The sequence below is a fragment of the Aythya marila genome (assembly GCF_965140915.1).
Source record: "Aythya marila genome assembly, chromosome: 4".
NCBI lineage: Eukaryota > Metazoa > Chordata > Aves > Anseriformes > Anatidae > Aythya > Aythya marila.
The window spans coordinates 52,395,227-52,415,877 of record NC_139045.1 but is presented as its reverse complement, the minus strand read 5'-3'; the positions used below and the strand labels follow the sequence as shown (position 1 = coordinate 52,415,877).

General features: G+C 43.3%; 1 protein-coding gene across 13 annotated transcripts in view; it reads right to left on the bottom strand.

The window, feature by feature from the left end:
• The window catches only part of APBB2 (amyloid beta precursor protein binding family B member 2), a 158,458-nt gene that overhangs the window by 128,740 nt on the left and 9,067 nt on the right, over positions 1–20,651 (bottom strand). For 11 of the 13 annotated variants that reach the window (XM_082759979.1, XM_082759972.1, XM_082759981.1 and 8 more), the window contains exon 2: positions 14,513–14,652. The gene's annotated coding sequence lies outside the window, so the exon portion shown is untranslated. Of the gene's footprint in view, positions 1–4,039; positions 4,062–14,512; positions 14,653–19,782; positions 19,898–20,651 lie in introns of those variants that run through there. The other 2 variants (XM_082759978.1, XM_082759983.1) reach the window with 2 other exon arrangements.

Below are 20,651 nucleotides of genomic sequence, written 5' to 3'. Positions count from 1 at the left end.
CCTACTACCATCCAGACAGCCCTAGGAAAAAAGAAAAAAAAAATCAATGGAATATGAAAGTGATTTACATGATATCAGATGACTGAAAGCACATGAAGACTGCTGAAATCAGTGACTGCTTTCAGAAAACGCCTTCATATTTACTTTGATAACAATGAAAAGTGATGAGAATACCACGCTGCCACAGGTAGATGGACAGGATTTGCTCTTGCAGCAAATCTTCTCGCAGCACTTCTGAGCACACAGCAGTTCCCACCAGAGGAGACACGCACCACACGTGTTCCTCAGGGCAGGGGGAAAACCTGGCGCAGCTCTCCTCTCCTAACAATGCTGGGTCACAAGCCAGCGTGTCTGAGATCAGATCAGACTGAGGACTGCCATGCCACTTGCAGAGCACAAAGCAGCCCAAATCCAAATTCAACTCCCTCCTTTTTCCCCTCTGGAGCTGTACAACGAGTGCTGTGAGAGCAGGGGAGGGTCTGAGAGGTGCCCAGAAAAGCAGGCACTTCCAGGCTTCTAATATCCTGAATTTCTGGCTGCAATTTTAAGCTCCTCTGCATGTCACCAGGTCTCATTTCCCACTGGAACTACAGGACCAGCTCTGTAAGTGACTCATTCACAATCCACACAATCTTGAGTGCTTTGCAACTCTATAAAAGAGCACAAAGCATCCTTTCTGGTCTCTTTTATCACTGCTAATCTCAACAGCAAACTGATATGAAAATCAGAAACAGAAAAGTTTTCTAATATTGAAAATACTTTGCAAATAGTGTTAACGCAGCATTTCTACAGCACTTTTATTCTGAATACATGCAATGGCCCTTACCTGATCCACTCCTACAGAAATCTGAGCAGTGGCATGTCTTTTTAAGAAAGTGAGAGCTGTTAAAGTGCTATATTTACACTATTTGCAAAGCACTCTTTATTTAGATTTCTATGGTAACTGGTGAGAGGACTGCAGTTCGTATTTCGAATGTTTTCATTCCCCATGGTCTGAAACAGTAGAATCACTAAAAAAGAAAGAGAGTTGTAAAGTAATAAGAAAAGACTTGACTTAAATAGAGCCAAGTCTTTACTGAACCATGAGTTCTCAATTGTATTGGAGAACAATGATGTTCTCCAACACGGTAACAGCATACTCATGTAAGTTACCCTGTTCAGTGAGACTTACTACAAGAACTAGAGCCAGGTATGCATTACACACCAAGCAAAATGCATAAGAATTGCATTTCTGCTTTGACATCATCTCACCTATTTGTTGAAATACAGCTTGTGCAGAGGAAACAGGCTCAAGCTTGTTCTCCCATAAGGGATCAAGGACTGGATACACTGTGGGGAACCAGTACCTGCTGCAGGAGTACCGCTACCATCATGGGGAGCACTGTTCATTATTAAACACCGCTAATTAATCTGGGAAGAGCTGCAACAGGGTGCTGCTGCTAGGAACACTGCAGCTCCGGAACAGCCTTTGGCTAGGCTGGCTCCCTTGCAGCTCCTGCCTCCTGTAAGCACCACAGGCCTGCAGGGAGCATCTCCAACTATTGAAGTCTAATACACTAAGATATATGTTACACATCCTTTTCCAAAGAGGACACCAGCCCCAGGCACTAACTAGTCTTTAGCCTCAAATACCAGAGACTAACTTCCCAGACTATCAGAGAAATTATTTCAGAGTCAACTGCAGCTGGTTTTTATAGGCTATTTCTCTCCCACTTTCCCCCCTGCAGCAACTCTCCCCGTGGCCTTTAGTCTGCTAGAGGCTGTACAAAACCCATTCCCCCTGGGAGGCCACAAGCAAGCCTGCAGCAGGATGAGTTTTGCCCAGCACATTGAGTCAAGCTTCTGGGAATTCTGATTCCTCCTTAGGCTACAGGCTATTTTTAACAGGGAGAGAGGAAATCCTCCCCCTTTCTGCTGCAAGCTTTATAATACATTCACAATTCCCAAGTGAAACTAAACAGGACCTTGAGAACTACCCAAGTCCAGCAAGAATACTTGACGGTTTACCTCGTAGCAAGACAGCCCTAAAGCAACCAGAGGAAAGCAAACCCTGAGCATAGCACAGCACGAACCCCACAGCACCACATTCCCCTTCTCCATGCCCAGAGGCCAGATGGCGCAGAAGGCAGCCAAGGCACCCTTGCTCAGTCACACCTGAGGGCTGCTCTGTCTTTGAAATCATCTTTTGCCATGCCAGCTCAAACTATTCACCACAGGACACAAGCCTTCTGCCACAAAAGCTTGATCGACACAGGACCAGCCTGGATGGGCTGCAGGGGGACAAGCAGCCCCAAGATGGCGAGGAAGCCGCCTGAGGTACCTCAGGCTCAACCACGCAAAACACCCTTGAGCACTGAGAGCCAGCAGCTTTCAGCAACTCAAGCGATTCACAGAGCCAAGAAAAATCAAGCAGTGAGAGACCTGGGAAGGTATTCACTAGCAGGGCCCCATCAATGGGGACCATTTTGCCCCGTTCCTCCTGGGGCCTGCAAGCACCAGCCGCCCACTTCCTCCCACCGATTCCCACTCCAAAACGGCACCGTCTGAGCGGGGACAAAGGCACGCTGTGTTACCTCACCGCTGGATGTGGAGAGCATGAAACGGCAATACTGGGAAACAGTCCAAAAAAATAAGGGAAACGGGAGTTCTGTGGAACAGAAAACACTTGCAAAGCACCAGGTTTCTGTGGGCTGTCGAGGCCAGTGAATGAGCACTCAGTTTTGCTAAAATGCTTACTTCAGACTTGTAAAGAGTAACATTACACAGTAGAATAATTTCTTTAAATAAGAGCTTGTGAGATACAGCAAGACTGGAATATGTTCTGTCCACGTATAGCAACCTTAATCCAGCAGTAAGCAGCAGATGGGTCTCCCAGGATCACAGCAGTAGAAAGGTCACCATCACTACTAACACAACAGGATCTCCCTGCTTTTAGCTCTTCCTCTGGTCTTCACACTGTGCTTCACTAACTGGAAGGTACAAATGTCAGTGAAGCGTCTTTAGCAATCCACCATCATATACATTAAAAGGAAAAAGCACTCCGTTTCTGTCCAGACACTCACAAGCCAACCTTCTGTTGCACGAAATATTGTAGTGCGATAAACCTATGCAAGGACATAGGCTTTTGAACACAAGAGATGATGGTAAAAAAGGGGAGATGATGATTCCTGTCCTCATTTTACAGCACAGAAAGCTCTCCATAAGATGAAAGACTGCACGTGCATAGCAAAAGAGTGGCCAGCTGTCACCCTGCCCATCTTGAGCAGTTACGCCAGCCTGGTACTTAGCTCTTTATGCCATGGGAGTTACTCTGAAAGAAATGCTGTCAGCTGCAAAATGCTTAGATGAGCATCACAAGTCCTGTCATCTTCTTCCTCGGCTCTTGTTCAAAGCGGCTGTAAAAGAACTAAGTCCTTTAAAAACAAATCCCTTCCCACTTTTCAGTTTGCAGCATACTTTAGCTAGCGTCTTCATTTGTTTGGTTTGCTTGTGCCAATGCTCCTCTCTTTGCTCCAACAACTTCATTCCTGAACTGCTCAGAACTCCTCCTAACACAGAGTTAATGTCACTGCTAACCAGTGGCTCAGAGTATTTAGAAATCACTTGGACACACCGAAAATCCCTGCACAGTTCAAACTGCTCCACATCAAAAAATGGCCCCAAAACCCCTCAGAAAATATCTCTAGCTTACAGCTGCAATGAAAGGAGAGCACATGTACGCACACTTTAGCTGTCCCAGCTAACAAACGTCAAGTTGCTTTACGTGAAAAAAAGGCAAGGCCAATTTTAATCAACCACAGAAAACCCAGGCTGAGACCTTAAAAATGAATAAATAAATATCAGTGCATGAGCAGGGCTATTCACGAGGAACACCACACCAACGTTTTGGTGCATTGTTCTCTACTAGGGGTTTGGATGCAGAGGTTGTAGTGGTCCCTCTGTGCTTCTGCTGGCCTTGCAAACAACGCAAGCCAGCTGTAAGCAGTGTGAAGGCACTAGAGCCATACATTTGCATTACAGGAATTTAGATTCTTCTAACCTCTGAGATAATGTTTGAAATGTAGCAGCAGGTCCAGAATCCACCACACGGCCTGATGCTCTGCAGGGAAACAAACCACATTCAGACAATTCTCAGAAGCATTTCATAAGCCACATACCTCGGGTGCCCAGCTTCTTCGCAGCACAAGCAGGAACAGGGAGTCTTCCTTGCTTCCCAGCACCAACCTGAACAGTCAGGCTCCGTTTTGTATTATCAGATAAGAACCAGCTTTTGGAAAGTTAAAGAGTCTGACAGCTAATCAAGGAAATTCACCCTGGGGAACTGAACACTTAGCTTCTCCAGAAGCCGTGAAACACGTCCAGTTGCTCCCAGCACACAAGTCTAACCCGGCAGCAGCCCGCAGTGCTAAGGCTGTAGCCTAACGCTCGCAGCTTGCCCACAAGGCATCCTCGCCACAAGCGCCAGCTTACGCTGGTGTGCACTGCTGTGAACAACGCTGTAAAATCTCAACCTAACAGAAAGAAAAGTACCCCTGCAAACTGCCAAGAAGAGACATACGTGTCAAACCTTAAAAAGGTATGAGCAAATGCTCTTGTAGACAAGGCTTTCACAGCACTGACCAGTGACAAGACCGAAGAGCAAGGAACGCAGCGGGGGTATTCTCTGAGTTCACAGGGCTACCACCAAAAATGCAAAAAGGCCTCCAGAAAACCCCTGCTTAGACCTAGCCAGAAAGGCATACCACACAAGCACTGTTGTTCCACTAACAAAGCAGCCTTTGGGGTGGTTTTGTTTATGCACTGATTAAGCTGTTAAAAGCATTCAAAGGTACCCCACCTATACAAGAGTGCATTCCTCAGGGTGTGCAGAAACAAAAAAAGCCCTCTTTCACTGGAGGTCTCTAAAACTGTAACAGAGAACAGATTGTTCCCTAACATCTTTCACATCCTCCTGTTGGTGTTTCTAGAACTCCAACACGCAGCTGAGGAGACTTAGCTTCCTCCTCACCTTAATCCCTTAGATTCACTGAATATATCAGCAGTTTTCCCCCCCACAGAAACCCAAAGTGAATTTATAAAACAGCAAGGCTTAAAGACCTTCAGGCATAGTGCCATAAAATAATACTATCGTAGAGTCCAAGTGTTGTTTACATACATTACAACTTTATTTGCCTTATAAAAATGAAAAGGATAGAAAGCCTGGACAAGTGACTCGTTACAAGTGATTATTATTATTTTTTTTTTTTTTAACATATAAACCCTTTTCTTTTAAACAGTCTCTTAAATGCAAAAAGGAGAAATAATGCAAGAGACATCAACTAGGGTACAGGATCACATTAGAAACACCAGTGAGGCTGATTCCAAAGCACAGATGCACCCTGCCACAGCATCAGCCCAGACTGATGAAGTTGCTTGTTGCTGATGATTATTAAACAAATAAAAGCTGTGAGTTCCTAATTCTTACTTCAGCGTACCAGCTTCATGAAATGAAACATATCCTGTAGCGAGGCAAGGGAAGAAAGCGCACACACCTCTTCAGACAGCTGGCAGCCTGCACGTGGTACATAGGTGGGTTATTGACCAGCAATAAGGGCATTGCAAAAAGTGACGGAGGTTTGTTAGTTTCTCCCTGTATTCCCCTTTAGAAAAAAAAAAAAAAAAAAAAACACAAAAAAACACATTTTGGATTGTCAGGATATGACAGGCCCTCTGGATCCAACACCAGCAGCTCATAATGCAGCAAGAGGCACTCCTGCAGAGATGGGGCAAGGCACAAGGAATGGCAGGCAAGCAGCACACGTGGAAGCAGCACTGCCTGCCCTGCATCCCCTGCATCGCTGGCCAAGACTAGAAACTGTGTGAAAGCCCAATGCTACTCAAGTCAGTGCAATTTTGTCACCCACCCAGAGCACAGGTTCGGTTCAACCAGCTCAGGTGTCCTAACCTAGATCCCCATTTACTACATTGCACTGCTCTTCCATTCTTGCATTTAAAACCTTTAAAACGATCCGTGCCTGAGCACAACCTTTAAAAACAGAAAAACCACACTCTGGAACCATGCTCTCAGGAGAAGACGCTGAGATAGGGCATACTCAGAACTGTAACTGTTCTCGTCTCCAGTGGGGCCAAATTCAAAGTGCTGTTTGGAAATGTTATACAGCCCTGCAATAATTTCAGCCAGGGGGCTACTGCTGTGCTTGCTTGTATCCAGATGCAAAGTCAGGAACACAAGCTGCTGGCATTGCTGTGTTTCTGTATCTTGCTGCCTGAAGTCTTCTTGCTTTACTTCCCAACAAATAAAGCCTACATCAGAAATTACACTAATTTACATATCTAATACTAATGACCCTCACTTTTTTTTTTTTTTTTTAACCCTTCCTAATTCCCTCACCCTTGTTAAAGTTTGGGTTTAATTTCTTCCCTTCCCACACTTCTGCTGTGTGTTGGCTCTAATTTCCCAGAAACACATCCTACCCATAGCATTGTAGCTGTGCGTTTGGGGAGATTTGGGAAGTTGACCTACAGCTTCTCAAGAAGAAAGTGCAGACTGGGCTTCAGCTTTGAAAACTCAGAGTAAAGGTATTCCAGAGCAAGAGTCTGCTTGCAGGATTCCTCTTCACTTTTCTCACTTAGCATACATTATTATAACAAAAATTGCCATGATGCTCTTTTTCCAGACACCTTCATCTGTACTGTGCAGCACCAAATGCCAAACAGGCGATTTTCAAGCACTGCAAAGGAAAGAAATAACTGTCCTATCCTAAATGACCACCTCACAACCGCACAGGGAGAATCACAAACACAAGCCAGGACGATGTTCATGCAACACACCATGTTTTCAATGCTTCTGAAGTAATTGGCATTGACTGTCCTAAGAAAAGACGACTTAAATTAGAAAGAAAGTGGCTACTGTCTTGGAAAGCACAAAAATAATGGGTACGATCAGCACACCATATACAGAAACAACTCAAGAGCATATACTTGACCCACACGTATAGAATTACTGACTAATGCTCAATCACCATTTAATCCCAGCAGTGTGCTCACACGTTGCTTGATAAAACTTCCCCAAATTAACACACATGCCATTACCTGGGCTAATCTTCCAATTTTCCATCAACTCAAGTAATTTTTACAGAGAGCATCCTTTTTTTTTGACTGCTTGCTCTTTCTTACTAACTCATTTTTTTTTCTCTGTCCATATAAGCACTGAGATGTTAATGTGTGGAAGGATAAGCCTTTTATACCCATTTTATATAAAAATGGGTGACAGAAACCTCAAATTCTGGCTGTCATTTAAAAAAAAAGGTAATCATGCTGAAGGTGTTTTGTTTGTTTGTTTGTTTTGGTTGGTTGGTTTTTAGTTGTTTTCTTTTGTTGTTATTGTTATTTTGTTTGTTTGTTTGTTTGTTTGTTTTTAAAGTGTTATAATGCTTCCTTGCCTTCACATTCTGGCTAAAATCATAAGTAGAAATGACACAAGAAAGGGTGTTTTTTTAACACCATTAATTTTAAGCCAGAACAGAAGCAGGAAGCACAGGAAGTTTAACAGGAAAGCCAGTCAGTTTAATTTTATTGTTGGAAGCTACCCCAAAATATCTTTTAACATTTGAATACAGAAGAAATAAGAACCTTCAAAAACTAAGGCTCGTACCCACCAAAACCAGAGCTACATGTCAAGTGATGCTTTCATCAAGCCAAACTCTAACCAGCGTAACACCACATTCACCACATGTGTATGGATTCTGATGTGATGTTTTATTTAATAGAACCATAAAGCCTTGTTTCCTCAGGATAGGGAGCACACATTTTGAGATAAAAATGCCATTGTGGGTCAATAAAAAGTAACACAACTATCTCCACAGCACTCATGAAAATTTGGACTACAGCACAGAGAAATGCTCGTAAAGCTGTATTTCAAAGCATGTGCTTTTCCGTCAGCTATCTAAAGATACTGAAGTCATAACGAGCAATTTTGGACCAGGGGATGGGAACCAGCACCGTGCTGGAAACCTGAGCTGAACACTCCCATTTTGCAGCTCTGAGTGTTCGCCAGCATCTGCCCAGTGCCCAGCTGTGCAGCCACATCTCACTGCACATCAGACCCACGCTCCAGAAATTTCAACTAATACAAGTTTTTACACCATGGAATTAACCACACGCTTTCATCGTTACTGATTAGTGTTAATTCTAAATAGAGGCTTTTTAGAAGTTAATAGTATATAGGCACATGTATATAAGAGGTGGACTAAAAATGAAAGGAAATAGAGTTCTCACATCTGAGTCACCAGAGTTGATGTATTTCTTGGCATAAAGCTAAGTAAAGACGGAAAAGGAAGAAGAAAGGCTTGAAAGATGAGGTTGGAACACACCCAAGCTTTCCATGTTTCTAAAGCAATTGACATTTACTGGCCAAAGACAAAAAATAAGTTAATCTCAGTTAAAACATTTATATTAAATTATTATTTTTCATAGTTCTTAAATAACTAGTCACTAAGGTAAGACTCTGGACTACTTGCCTGAATTGCTCCTTGTTCTTTGACCTACCACATTACACACACAATTATCAATACAGATGTATTTTACAAAAAGAATTAAAAGCACAAATGAACCCATACTGGACTGGCTCTGGGAATACCACCAAGACCTGGCAAGCGAGCCCAAATTTTTCTGGTCACTACATTAAAAGACCCTGGCCAACCACAACACAGCGATTTTTGAGAGCAGCTTTGAGATTTGGTATTTCCTGAAGCGTTTTGAACAAGATGTGCTTTGTGTTGCCTACCCAGTCAAGAGAGGATGGAAACAGGGATTACCACTTGTGCTTTCCCAGGTGATGGATGGGTAGAGGGATGCACACATACTAAACCCTGGTTAGGAAATCACCAGCAACAGTGAGAAAATAAAGGCTTAATGTGAACAGCAGCAAAGGTTTGCAGCAGCCTGCCTCCCATGCCCTTGTGTTTTAAAGTATTTCATAGTTCAATGAACTGAAAGCAAGGATGGAGGAGTGAGAGGTTAAGGGCAGTAACATCAGCAGCTGACATGCTGAAAGGCAATATCTGAAGGGACTATCCGTTCTCAGAGAGAATTAAGCGATATGGATGGACAAGGAATAACAGCAGTGAAATTCAGTAGTGACAAATGCAAATTAATACACACCAAATGCAAACTTGTACATTTCATTATAAAACCTCTTATGATTTTTAAATAAACCATTAACTCTAGAAAGGAACTTGGAATGGCTCAGCAGAAATCCATATTCAAGATGCAGCCATGGTTTAAAAGAACAAAAAAAATGAACCACAAATTCCATAGCCTTGCATGAACAGAACTGAGATAATGAATGATGTTATTCTAACTATTGTCTTCCAGAAGACAATAGTGCAGGCTCTTCTAGAATACCATGCTGTGCTAGCCACCCCAACAGATGCTGCTAAAGCCAACATGTTTTCAGGAATAGACAACGTGTCTGGCTCTGGAAATGGAAAAAGAAGTAAGGACCTTCTAAGGAAGATGCAGTGCCAAGATCCAGAAAGAAGACCATACAGTCAACCTTAAAATGCAAGCTTTTAGATCGGAGAGTCTGTGGCTTAGTGTTTGTTCACTGCGCAGCCCACTGGAGCCTCTGACACTCATAGAAGTGGGGAAGACACCCCACACAAACAGCACCCAAGAGCTGCTCAGAGCAAGTTAGCTTTGCTTTGAGTGCTGTCTGATCTCAGACTCACCTCTTACATAGCTCTAGAATACGGACTTCGATGATGCTTTAGTGCATCTCCTATCCATTGATTTGACAGACCTTTTTGGAAGCCATCTACCCCAGCCACAGAGCTCTCCTCCTCCTTTTGTTGCTCCACAGAAAAAGGACGCAACAGGACACTCCACATAAATTGCCCAAAGCTTAAATTGTTCTGAGAATTAGATATTAAGCACTGGAGAATGTACAGTTTCCTTAATGATTATCTCAGTAGTGCATGTGTTGCTAAAGACAACTCAACCCTTTCACCTCAGGAAGTATATATTTAGAGCCATGCGTGGGCAAAGATCTATTTTCTCAGAGAACTTAATGTCCTGGCTTGAAGTTTAGATAAATCAATACCCCATAGATTAAAGCACCTCACTGCCCTCTGAGAGGAAACCAGAAGAATTTATTTCCCACTGAAGAAAAATGAAGGCTTTATGCATTTCATAAGCTAGGGAAATACAATCAGCTCTGAACACAGAGAAAGTAATTAAGTTGTCTTTGGAGGCTAAGAATTTAGCCATCGAGATTTGTTATGCTTCTGAAGCGAGCCTCGTGTCCTCGGGTTTCACCAGGCAGAGCAGCACAGCCATCAACCTCCAGCCTCCACTCCTCCAGGCTGCGAACCCTGCAGTTTTCCAGCTGCTGTCACTGTGGAGACACATGGAGCCGTCGAGAATTTGGGCCTATGCACGTCTCCTTCTAGGAAACTGTGACACCAGCTGACTAAAGCAAGGCTTAGTGGCAACTGCTTCAAAACAGTTTTTCTACCCAAAGGGATCACTACAGAGCCAGGATATACGAAAAACCTTACTTTGCATTATGCAGTATTTAACATTCATGTTAGGCCCAAGTATCTGCCTTCCTGTCCTAGGAGAGCAACCGTCACTGCTGTCCAAGTCCCTGCTTTTCCAGGCTGTTACCTTCTGAAGTGGGTAACCTCCAGATCGTTCAAATCCCATCTTCTTCCCAGGATCTCCTTTTAAAAGTCCCCTTGACCTGAGACATCAGCTCAGGAAATGTAACCCATTGGACTCTGGGTGGGCCTCCTCATTTTCTTGCATGACTAAAGACCCAGTTATTATCTGAGTGCCAACTGCAAGATGACGACCAGGTCTTCTCACTCTCCTGTTACCAATTCCATTGAACTGAAGTCCTTCAGTATGATGAAAGCCACTCCATATTTTGGAAAAATGCTCAGTGGCTACCTTCCAATAATCCACCAAGCAGCGCTAAGACAATCCCTCATGGGGGATGGAACATCAACAAGTAAATAATTCAACACCAATTATTTCAGTATAGATGCTAGAAGTGCAATGCCATCAACAAGACTGTTATGTACATAAAATAGCTTGCAATTTCCTTCCTTTTTTCCTGCATAACAGTGAATTACCAACACTCAACAGGTCTGCCTGGCTGGAAGACACAAGTGTCATCAGTGAAGGAGACACAACTGGAAATCCTCCACTGTTTCCTCTGGAAGCTCATCAGCTCCAGTCACAGAAAGCATGTCACCACTCGCTGCTCCCAGTTACACTCACCTCTTGGCAGTGTTAGATTTTAAGGCCAGGTTGGAGGTATCCCTGCCCACGGCAGAGGGGTTGCAATTTGATGAGCTTTAAGGTCCCTTCCAACACAAACCATTCCATAACTCTAAAGGAGAACATTTCAACGTGCCTGAAATCCCAGCCATTGTAAGGACCTGAGGCACGGGCAGATCCCACTCCACTGCAGTGCCTCATTAGTCCTGTCCAGAAACAAACTATTTGCTCTTCCCACTACAGCAGGGTGACAGTGGCCCTTACACAGCTGTCTTGGGCAGAAGCTAGGGGTCAACGCTCCCATTCAGGCACCAGCCGTGCTGTGGAGGCAGGGCTCCATCGGAAACTAACAGCAGAGATCCCTGAGGTGTGCATGTGTGTACTAACCCAGTTCCAAAGTTAAAAACTGAGGACTTTTGCCAGTTTTGCCTGTATGCTTTACTCAATCAAAACAAAAATAACTTCCAGTGGGGATCCATTTATTATTCTCTCTGCTATCGTAATTGGGTAGCCTAACTCCTCAGCAGATTAATTATTCCAGTGATTCAATTGCACTGCAATACAAATAAAGATATCTGCATAAAGTAGGCTGCAACGTACTAAAAATTAAGACCTAATTAATTATACATTTGTGCAGCATTGCCCTCTATTAGAGTTTAGAAGACTGAAGGCAACATGCTATTATACATCATGTGCTATTATTCACAGAAGTGTCTAAATTACAGAGTTTGGGAGATAGTAGTTACAAGCTTATTAAAAAGCCATTTAATTCACCATATAATACACAGACTCTGCTAGAGATTGAAATAGGAAACATAAAAGAAGCATCTGAATAGCAAGTCTCAATCAGAAATTATTTCTGCTGCCATAATGACAGCTTTTCCCTCCAGAATTTGGTTTCCCTTCTCATGCATAGACAGCAGGCGCTGGAGAAACGCTTCTGGAGTCTGATTCATGCACTTCACATCTACCTTCTTTAAAAAAAATTTAAAAAGAAAAGCATGCTGAGTACAAACTGTGAGGGGAGTTCACAACTCCTCAGGCAGCTGATGTAAATCAGATAAGGACAAAGTTAAAGGATCTGAAGAAACCACATTTAGTCTGAATGCATAGACCAGAAACTACTGGGGAATGAGGTGGAAAAACACCGACATTGGAGAGAGCAGCGATACAGGTCAGGTTATTTTCGAAGCAGAGAATGTCCCTGGATGTGCAAATAGTTAAATGTGGGGATAAAAGTCAATTCCATATGTGCAACCTATGCTATGGATGCTTTTGGCACAGCTTGCTCACACACAAATGAAGGTGCTGAGTAGCTGTCAATCACATGGCCCTTAATAAGTCCCTGCCGATTCTAGAAGCCCAGCTATTGCCTTTTGTATTTCTTTCCCATCCTTTTTGCCTTGTGACTAATTGATTACAAGCTCCACTAGCACTGGAATTTGTTCAGCTTGGTGGCACACTGGGCAGGAGGGGAGCTCTGGGGATGGGTTTCAGCTGAGTGGCCAGCCCTGGGCCAGGTGGCAGCATCCTGCCAGTCCCACCTCCAGCAGAGCAGGGCTGGGGACCAATGCCAGAGCCTGATGGGCTCCCCAGACCTGTGCATGCCTCCCCTGGCCCTGCACGGACCACTGACTTCTAAATTAAACCATTCCCGTCCTGCGAACGCAAACTCCCAAAAGGCAAATTCAAGGTTTTATGCACTCAGCATTTCTGAAGCCCTTTAATGTCAGAAATAGCTTTCTGAACACTCCCTTCCTTTCCTCTCAAAGGACTTCACACAGCATCAGGAAGAGTGAAGAAAACTTCCTCTCGGAATTTGAAGTATTTTTAAATGTAAATACATAATCAAAACAGGCTCAAAATATTTAAAAGAATTCCTAAACTGTGGTTTGATTCATGTGAAGGGATTTATGTGCCTTTATCACAGAAACCGCAGCTGCTAAGTTAAAACAGTATCTAACATTCCATTTTTCCTCTCATCATTATTCCTTCAGCAGCAATTCAGACTTATCACAGTGTATCTTTTATCTTAACAGTTGATAAGATTTTCAGAAACACAAATTTATACAACTTATGTTTGAGCTAAGAAGGCTACTACCATCTTCACGTCCAAGACGGATTAAACCGCAGCTGCCCCACCACTGCACAACACAAAAGTGACATAAGCAACACCCTTCCCAAATTGCTAATCACTCAGTATACATGCCCTCAGTTAGCAGCCCCAAGCAGAAAGGAGTCCCGCTCCACAATCTGCTTTTATACAGGCCATATATATTTTGTAACAGTAAGAGGTGGCACTGAATTCATCACTATCTGCAATGCATATATATTTGTATTTATCATATACATATTTATAAACTATAAATGTGTCTCATGAGTCTGCTATTATACTAAATTACATTTTGGCTTCACCTCCTCCTGCACTTCCTAGGTGCTGTGCAACTATCCCTGCCAAGTTTGGCCAAAAAAAGTGGAAATGGGTAACAGGAGTTGTACCACTTTCATCACGTTCTACTCTGCTCTAACAACATACACATTATTGTTCGTTTCTTTTCTCCACATATTCTTTCTGCTTGTTCTCAGTGATGTGCAATAAAAGCTCTTGAAAAGAAGCAGCATGAATATAAAATTATATTTAGCCTGAATGTGGTCTTTGAAGGTTTCCAAACCTGCCTTTTTTTGGATTCAACTACTAACTCTTGGAAGAGCTAACAGCAGCACCTTCCTTGTATCCTTGCAGATGAGATGGCCATAACTACTGCTGTTCTGCTGTTGCCTAAACCTTTGCCTTAAAACCTCAAGTCTGGTTTCTCTGTAGAAAAAAAAAAAAAAAAAAAGGAAAAAAACACTACTACCCTCTTCCCCCCCCCAAAAAAAAAAAAAGTCTGGAGAAAAAAAGTCTAAAAATTCCCTTCCAAATTGTTTGCCCTTGTTTTGACCTGTCTTACTGTAAATTAATTTAAAACTATGAGTGCAGTTGTCAAGGCATGAAAAAAAACACCAGAACTGAACTTTTCCATTAAGGAGAGGAAAGAGCTCTGGAACCAAGTAGCTGAATATCAATGCTTTTAAAGAACTGAACAGGAAACTTATGAAATGCAGCCCTTAGCCACAAACATTGTTTTGTTCTCATTTAATCATACTGATGCATCACAGCTTTGACCAAACTTTTAACTGCACATATTTTAGGGAATCAGGCAAGTCTCAAAAGCACCTAACTTACATTTCCAAGAAAATCTTCCCGTTTCAACTTGGAGAGCCCCAGCTCATCAGAGTGCCAGAAGCAGTCCTCCAGAACAGTGCAGCTGCTTGGGTTGCAAACAAGCTGGTGGGCTTTGCCTTCCGCTCTGACCAAAGTGATCACTGAAGGGGAAAAAGAAAAAAACACTTATGATTAAACATTTAAAGATTAAACACTTGATTAAACACAAAATGATTAAACACTTAAACAACTTCAAGCAGGGCCTAGACAGCTCTTTCTGTCGGTGACTCCAGGTCACTTATGAAGTCTTTTCTCATCTTAAAGAGAAAGATTCTCTACAAAAAAAAGGGATGAACTGCAAGTAACCAGCCAGACAAATTTCAGTTGTGCCAACTCCTGGATGTCAGACCACATCCATGGATATATCCACCAATGTGCAAGTTATCATCTACACGACCAGCAGCTGCCATTTCTAACAGCAATGCTGGCACCCACAGCACTTACAGCTTCCATCTGAAAGCCAAAACTGAAGCCAGGTTAACAGATCAAACTACCACCCAGGTAACTGTGGAAGGGGGGTGTGCACAGCACCACAAAAAGCATCCTTGGCAGCAGCCAGGCAGGAGCTGAGACAGGAATTCACCCCTCCAAGGTTCTGAAGGGATGGAGGTGGAGAAATCTCCCCAGAGGCTATGGAAAATGAAGCCGTGGGACGCCTACATCTCCCATCCCGCTGTGACTCAGGAAGAAAAGGCAGATGCATATCGAGCTTACCGCCGACTGCACAGCATTACTCAAGCCGCCTCCCAAAACGCATCAGCGCAGTTACCAACTATTTAATATATGCAGGAATCCTGGCATAAACCAGACATTAGAGCACGTCTTGAATTCCCCAGCACCACCAACATCCACAGGCCCTCTCGTGATGAAACACAATTACACAGTTACGTGGGGAACTGGAGACGGGCACCTTCGTGGCACAACCCCCAACACCCATGTTGTTCTGATGTCTCATAAGGTGAAACACAGTTGCCTTCACAACATAAATCTTCTCATTGGTCATTTTTAATATTATCTGTCACTCTTTTTTAATATTATGTTAAAAGTGTTTGACAAAGTGTTTTCCTAAATATAAAACTTTCCCCAAACAACACTAAGAATACAAGGTAGGCAGTTGGATACAACCAGATGAATTAAGAAAGAAAATCAAAGGGCATTTAATAGCAAGCTTGAATTATTTGTTTTTACAAAAACATTTAAAAAAATCAGAACATCAGCCACACTGAACTTTCCTATGCACTTCACCTTGGAGGGGGAAAAAAAAAGGTGCAGCTGGAAAGCCTTTATTAATCTTTTCCTATACTTGTGCTCACGCAGGGACACAAGCGGTGCTGCAAAAGGTTACCCATGGCAAGGGAGATGTTCCATCATGATCACAGTCAAAAGGTATGTCTGCACAGAAAAGAAAACTCTGCAGGTTTAAGTTTTCCTTGGCAGGGAGCACAATCTGCAGGGGGAGATGGAGGAGAGAAGTTTATGGCCCAACCCTCCAGGAAAGGCTGAACGAGAGCCAAATGGCACACGTGCTGGTGCCTCCTCTGCTCTGTGCCACCTCTTCCATGCCTCTGCCCATGTTTAATCATGTACAGAGCCATCAGTAACCTTCCCCAGCTGTGCTGCTGCTTTCCACGCAAAGCCACGTGGCTTCTGAATGCTGCTCTGCATCAAGTGCTGCAGTCAGTAAGCAGACGCTGGGCACTTGAGTCCAAATACAGCCATCCTCCTCCACAGAGCACTAGAGCCCTTTTCGGAAAAAAAATTAAAAAAAAAATCTAAGAGTCAATAAATCTTTGGCTTCCGGTAATTTTGCCTCATGTTCTGCAGTTTCTTTATGGCAAGAAGACACACTACTTGTCAAAGCTAACGAGAAAATATTTGCAACCAAAGAGTATCCTGACCTCAATCCTTCGGCAGCCTAATTCAGCCCCCAGACACACAGTTTGACTTAGCTCTTGGATACACATCAATTTTAAAGAAGTACCAGCTGAGCCATTAGGCCTAAAAGCACACATCTGTAAAACAATATCCTCAAACTACAAAGGTCACCCTGTCTGCCAGGAGAGGCTGTCCAAAAGGCGCTCCAACCCGGCTGGTGCTCAGGCACCGTCAGCCCACAGCCAAACCAAGACCCTGATGCTGCCTCATGAGCTAAGTAAAATGAACAAAGTCGTTTTCTGGCAGGTAAAAACATCTTCCCAGACCATCAAAATCCCTGTGGTAACTGAATAGCAGCATCCTAAACCGTTCAGACCCATAGGTCTGAGGATATTGGAGACAACATCTCTTACAGAATTAAGCAGGAGGAGGGCTCAAACTGACCTCCAAACACTGCTCCTAGGACTGCTCATCCTTCCCCGGTGCTATGTTTAAAGATAAAATCACTTGCACAGAAGTAGGGCTGTGCTGACATTTAAAAATCAAGGAAGGAAGATTGTGTGTGTTATTTTTATATTTATTTATTACGACAGACAACTATAAAGCACAAGCTAAGCCTGAAACCCAATGGGGCTTCAGGTCACTCACAGTCTACTTTAGTTCACAGTCAAATACACCATTTAATTAATAGAAACGTATGAGGTAACCGCCTGCATTTAATGTCCTGTTACTATAATCACATAAGCAGTCAAGTCCTTCCTCAAGTCTTTGCGTTGAAGCAAGCAGGGAAAAGCCAGAGCTCTACCAACGCCTTGTGAATCCACCTCACGGCAAGGTATGAGAGGCCACATCAGAAGCTGCATCCTCAGCCTGGGAAAATATGGAGCCACAGGCAGTCCAAAGACCAAATATTTGGATTATAGACACCTTATATATAGACCTTGACATATACAAACGTATAGAGAGAGCCCTTACACATAGGCCTTTGGGTTATAGACTTATAGAGACTTTAATCTTTGGATTATAGGCCTTATAGAGGTCCTTCCCTTTCCCAGGCCGAGTAAAGCAGCCCAAGTTACCCTGAGTGCTGCTTCCAAAGCCCATTAGCACAGTCTAGCTTCAACCAGCTTTCCGGGATCCTGAGCATAGCAGGGTACTGTGCTACTTTGTGAAGAGAAAGTGTGATAAACCAAGGCAAACTGAGGCAGAGCCGGAAAGGAAACTGGGGAAGACCTGAGAAAACATGAGACGAGAAAGCTCAGAGCATCTCCCCCTGAAAAGCTGGGTACCACTTGGGCCAAAGCCAATGAACGTGTTCAGTACGAGGAGCTGCCTTCACACAGAATCTCAAATCATCTTTCTCACTATCAATATGATTCACTTCTTCCTAGACGAGACCCCAGCAGCACGCTACATAGCGGCTCGATACATCGCCATGCCTACAAACATCTCGCTGAATACCAGCAAGATTAACACGTCTTCTGCACGTTCCTAACTTCTGGTTGCCAAAGCTCTTGTGAAGATATCCCAGCACGAGTCCTCCTCCAGCCAAGGCGGCTCCTTTGCTCTTCAGCCTCCTCTTTCCCCTTTAACCAGGCCTTTCATCACCTTAGCACCCGTGGCTCAGCGTTTTCCTCTTCATGCCATAACAAATGTTTCCTTATAGACCAGATAAACGTAACACACTTAACCCAACTCACAGCTCAAGGTACAAAGAAATAAAAGTCATTTACTCTGGCACAGCCTCGCTATGGATAAACGTATGTTGCAATTTTTCCCATTTCCCTTCATGTTTTTAGTTATTCTTTCCTTCGATATTTGTTTTAAAACTTTACGTATTACCAGACTGTTTGTTCTGTAAACACACAACACCTCGCTGCAAACACACCGAGGCTGCTACCATTTAAGCAAATAAATAACTTGTGCACTGGTTCATGTTCTATTAGAACCAAAACCAAGAAATAGCAAAGAATAAATAAAATAGTAATAATAATACTTCAATGTGCAGGGTGGAAGTTTAAAAACTCTTTCAAGGCTGAAAAAAAAAAAAAAAAGCAAAACACTGAAAACCCACAAAATTCTCTACAAATAGGGCTGATGTACGAGTGGAAAACAAACAACTTGTGCTTAAGTCACACAAACCTTTTCTAGAGCAGGGAAGCGATGCCCTGCCATGAGGCTCTGGAAGAGGCACTGAACTGCCCCGTGCTGGGGAAGGGGCACGTGGGGCATCCTCCTCTCAGCTCCCCTCGGCACGCCACACTCCTCAGCACTTCCACATGCCTGTCCCAGGGTGACCCAAGCATGTGTTTGTGCAAAGTGGTCACCGACATGAAATCAAACCGAAAGGTTTAAGCCAGTTTTGATACCCGAGAGCATGAGAACGCATCCAGCATAGTGAAGTTCTCCGGGGCTTATGTGCCAAGCTTATCGGGAGAAGCAACTATAGGCTTCCACCTAAAAGCTCATCTTAAGAGCAGCAGCTCAGAAATTCACAGAAAAAATAAACAACAAAACTGGCAGTGCTGTACACAGCCAGGGGACATCACACACAATTCAAACACCAAGAGTTCCTCAGCAGTCATATGATCCCAAAGCTGGTGGTTGCTCACAGAAGAGCAACTAGTGATTTACACAGAAACAGGATGCAGGCTAAAGGTAAGATTAGTTAAATCAAGACAAAAGGAGCTAAGTGATAACACTCACCAGCAAACATCTAGCCTAACAGATCCCTTTTGCTAAAAGCAATCTTGAAGAAACTTGTGTGCTACCATCACTCCTGAGCCCTAGTTTTATCCAACATCTCTTCGCTTTGTATTTAAAGCACGTAATTAAAAGACATTAACCCCATGCTAACAGTGGGAATGCTTTGCTCTCTATCTTGTAAGGAAAAAAGGTGTTTTCAACACAAATTGTTACACCATGAGATGTGCAATAGTAGCCCAGAGATCACACCTGCTCTGAGGCGAGAAAGCAAGTATCCTGAGCTTGGTTGTTACAGAGAGCTTTCTACAACAACAGTTCAATTTCTGAAGCCATTTCTGGTGTTTTTTAAGACAACAGTGTAGAATTAGGCTACTCAGTAGTGGCTCTGGGTTGTCCCAATACTTGTTCCCCACTGGAGGGGATCGGGACCATGCTGTTATTTCAGGGCAATGGTTTGTGTCCATCAGCCTCCTGCAGCTCAGTGACACCAACCTGCTCCAGCTGCATTGCTCCCACCTTGCAAAACAGAGAGGTTCTCCATCACTGAAGTTCCTTTAAAGTAACTGTTTTGCTTCAAGTTTAAGCATTTCGTTGAGCTTAAGATACTGCGGTGCTTTCAAGTTATGGCTAACAAATAGGGAAATACTCACTTCAAAAGCGCAGGTAATGTTACTACCAATTTCCATATGGCAAGCAGATACTTCCAGTATCACGTTATAGAAAGCTTCTCTGTAAGAGCCAAGTTTCAACACGTGTACTGCTCTGCTGTAAAAAAAAAAAAAAAAAGGTTCTTTCATGAAAAGCTTTTGAGGAAGGCAGAACTGCTGCTCGTCCCTGAGCCTGTCACATCCAAATGACATCTTGTTGGAAAATGCCTGGTTTTGTTTTCATTTTTACCATCCAGCTGTGGCCGTTTTGCTAGCTTTATACTGAATCTCTCAAGGCCTTTTAGAATTTCCTGTTGTGCTGTGACAGCAGTTGAGTTATCTAGCACTTCTGAATTAAAAGTGATAAATAAAAGTTACGGACACCACACTACGCTAGGAATTGCCAAGAAACCGCAAAGGAGCATAGCTTAAAACTCCCAGACCCAAACTTAGTTTCTGTGAAACAAATCAGCTTTATTCTCAAATTTAGATAATTTTAGAATCTTTCAGAACAAATCTAGGCCTTAAAACAAGTAAGGAGAGGGGAAAAAATAAAATAAGCCTAGAAAACATTTTTAGGCGTGTTTATGTTATACTTGGTACAGAGCATTCCTCCCCACTGCTCCATGGTGGAGTGCTATTTCCAGGTTGGTGCCTAATGCTGCCCAAGAGATTTAGGCGTATTTTGCTCCTGGGTTTTGCAGCCGGTTTCATCATCTAGCTCCGCTGTGTAATTAAAATTCTTGTCAATCTATTTATATGCTAGCTGCTGCCTCCACCTGAGCTCACTGGCACGAGCCTTTCCTGAGCCATTGTTTGGAAGCATCGATACCTTCGATTTAGATTCACAGGGTATGCGCATCACTATCCTT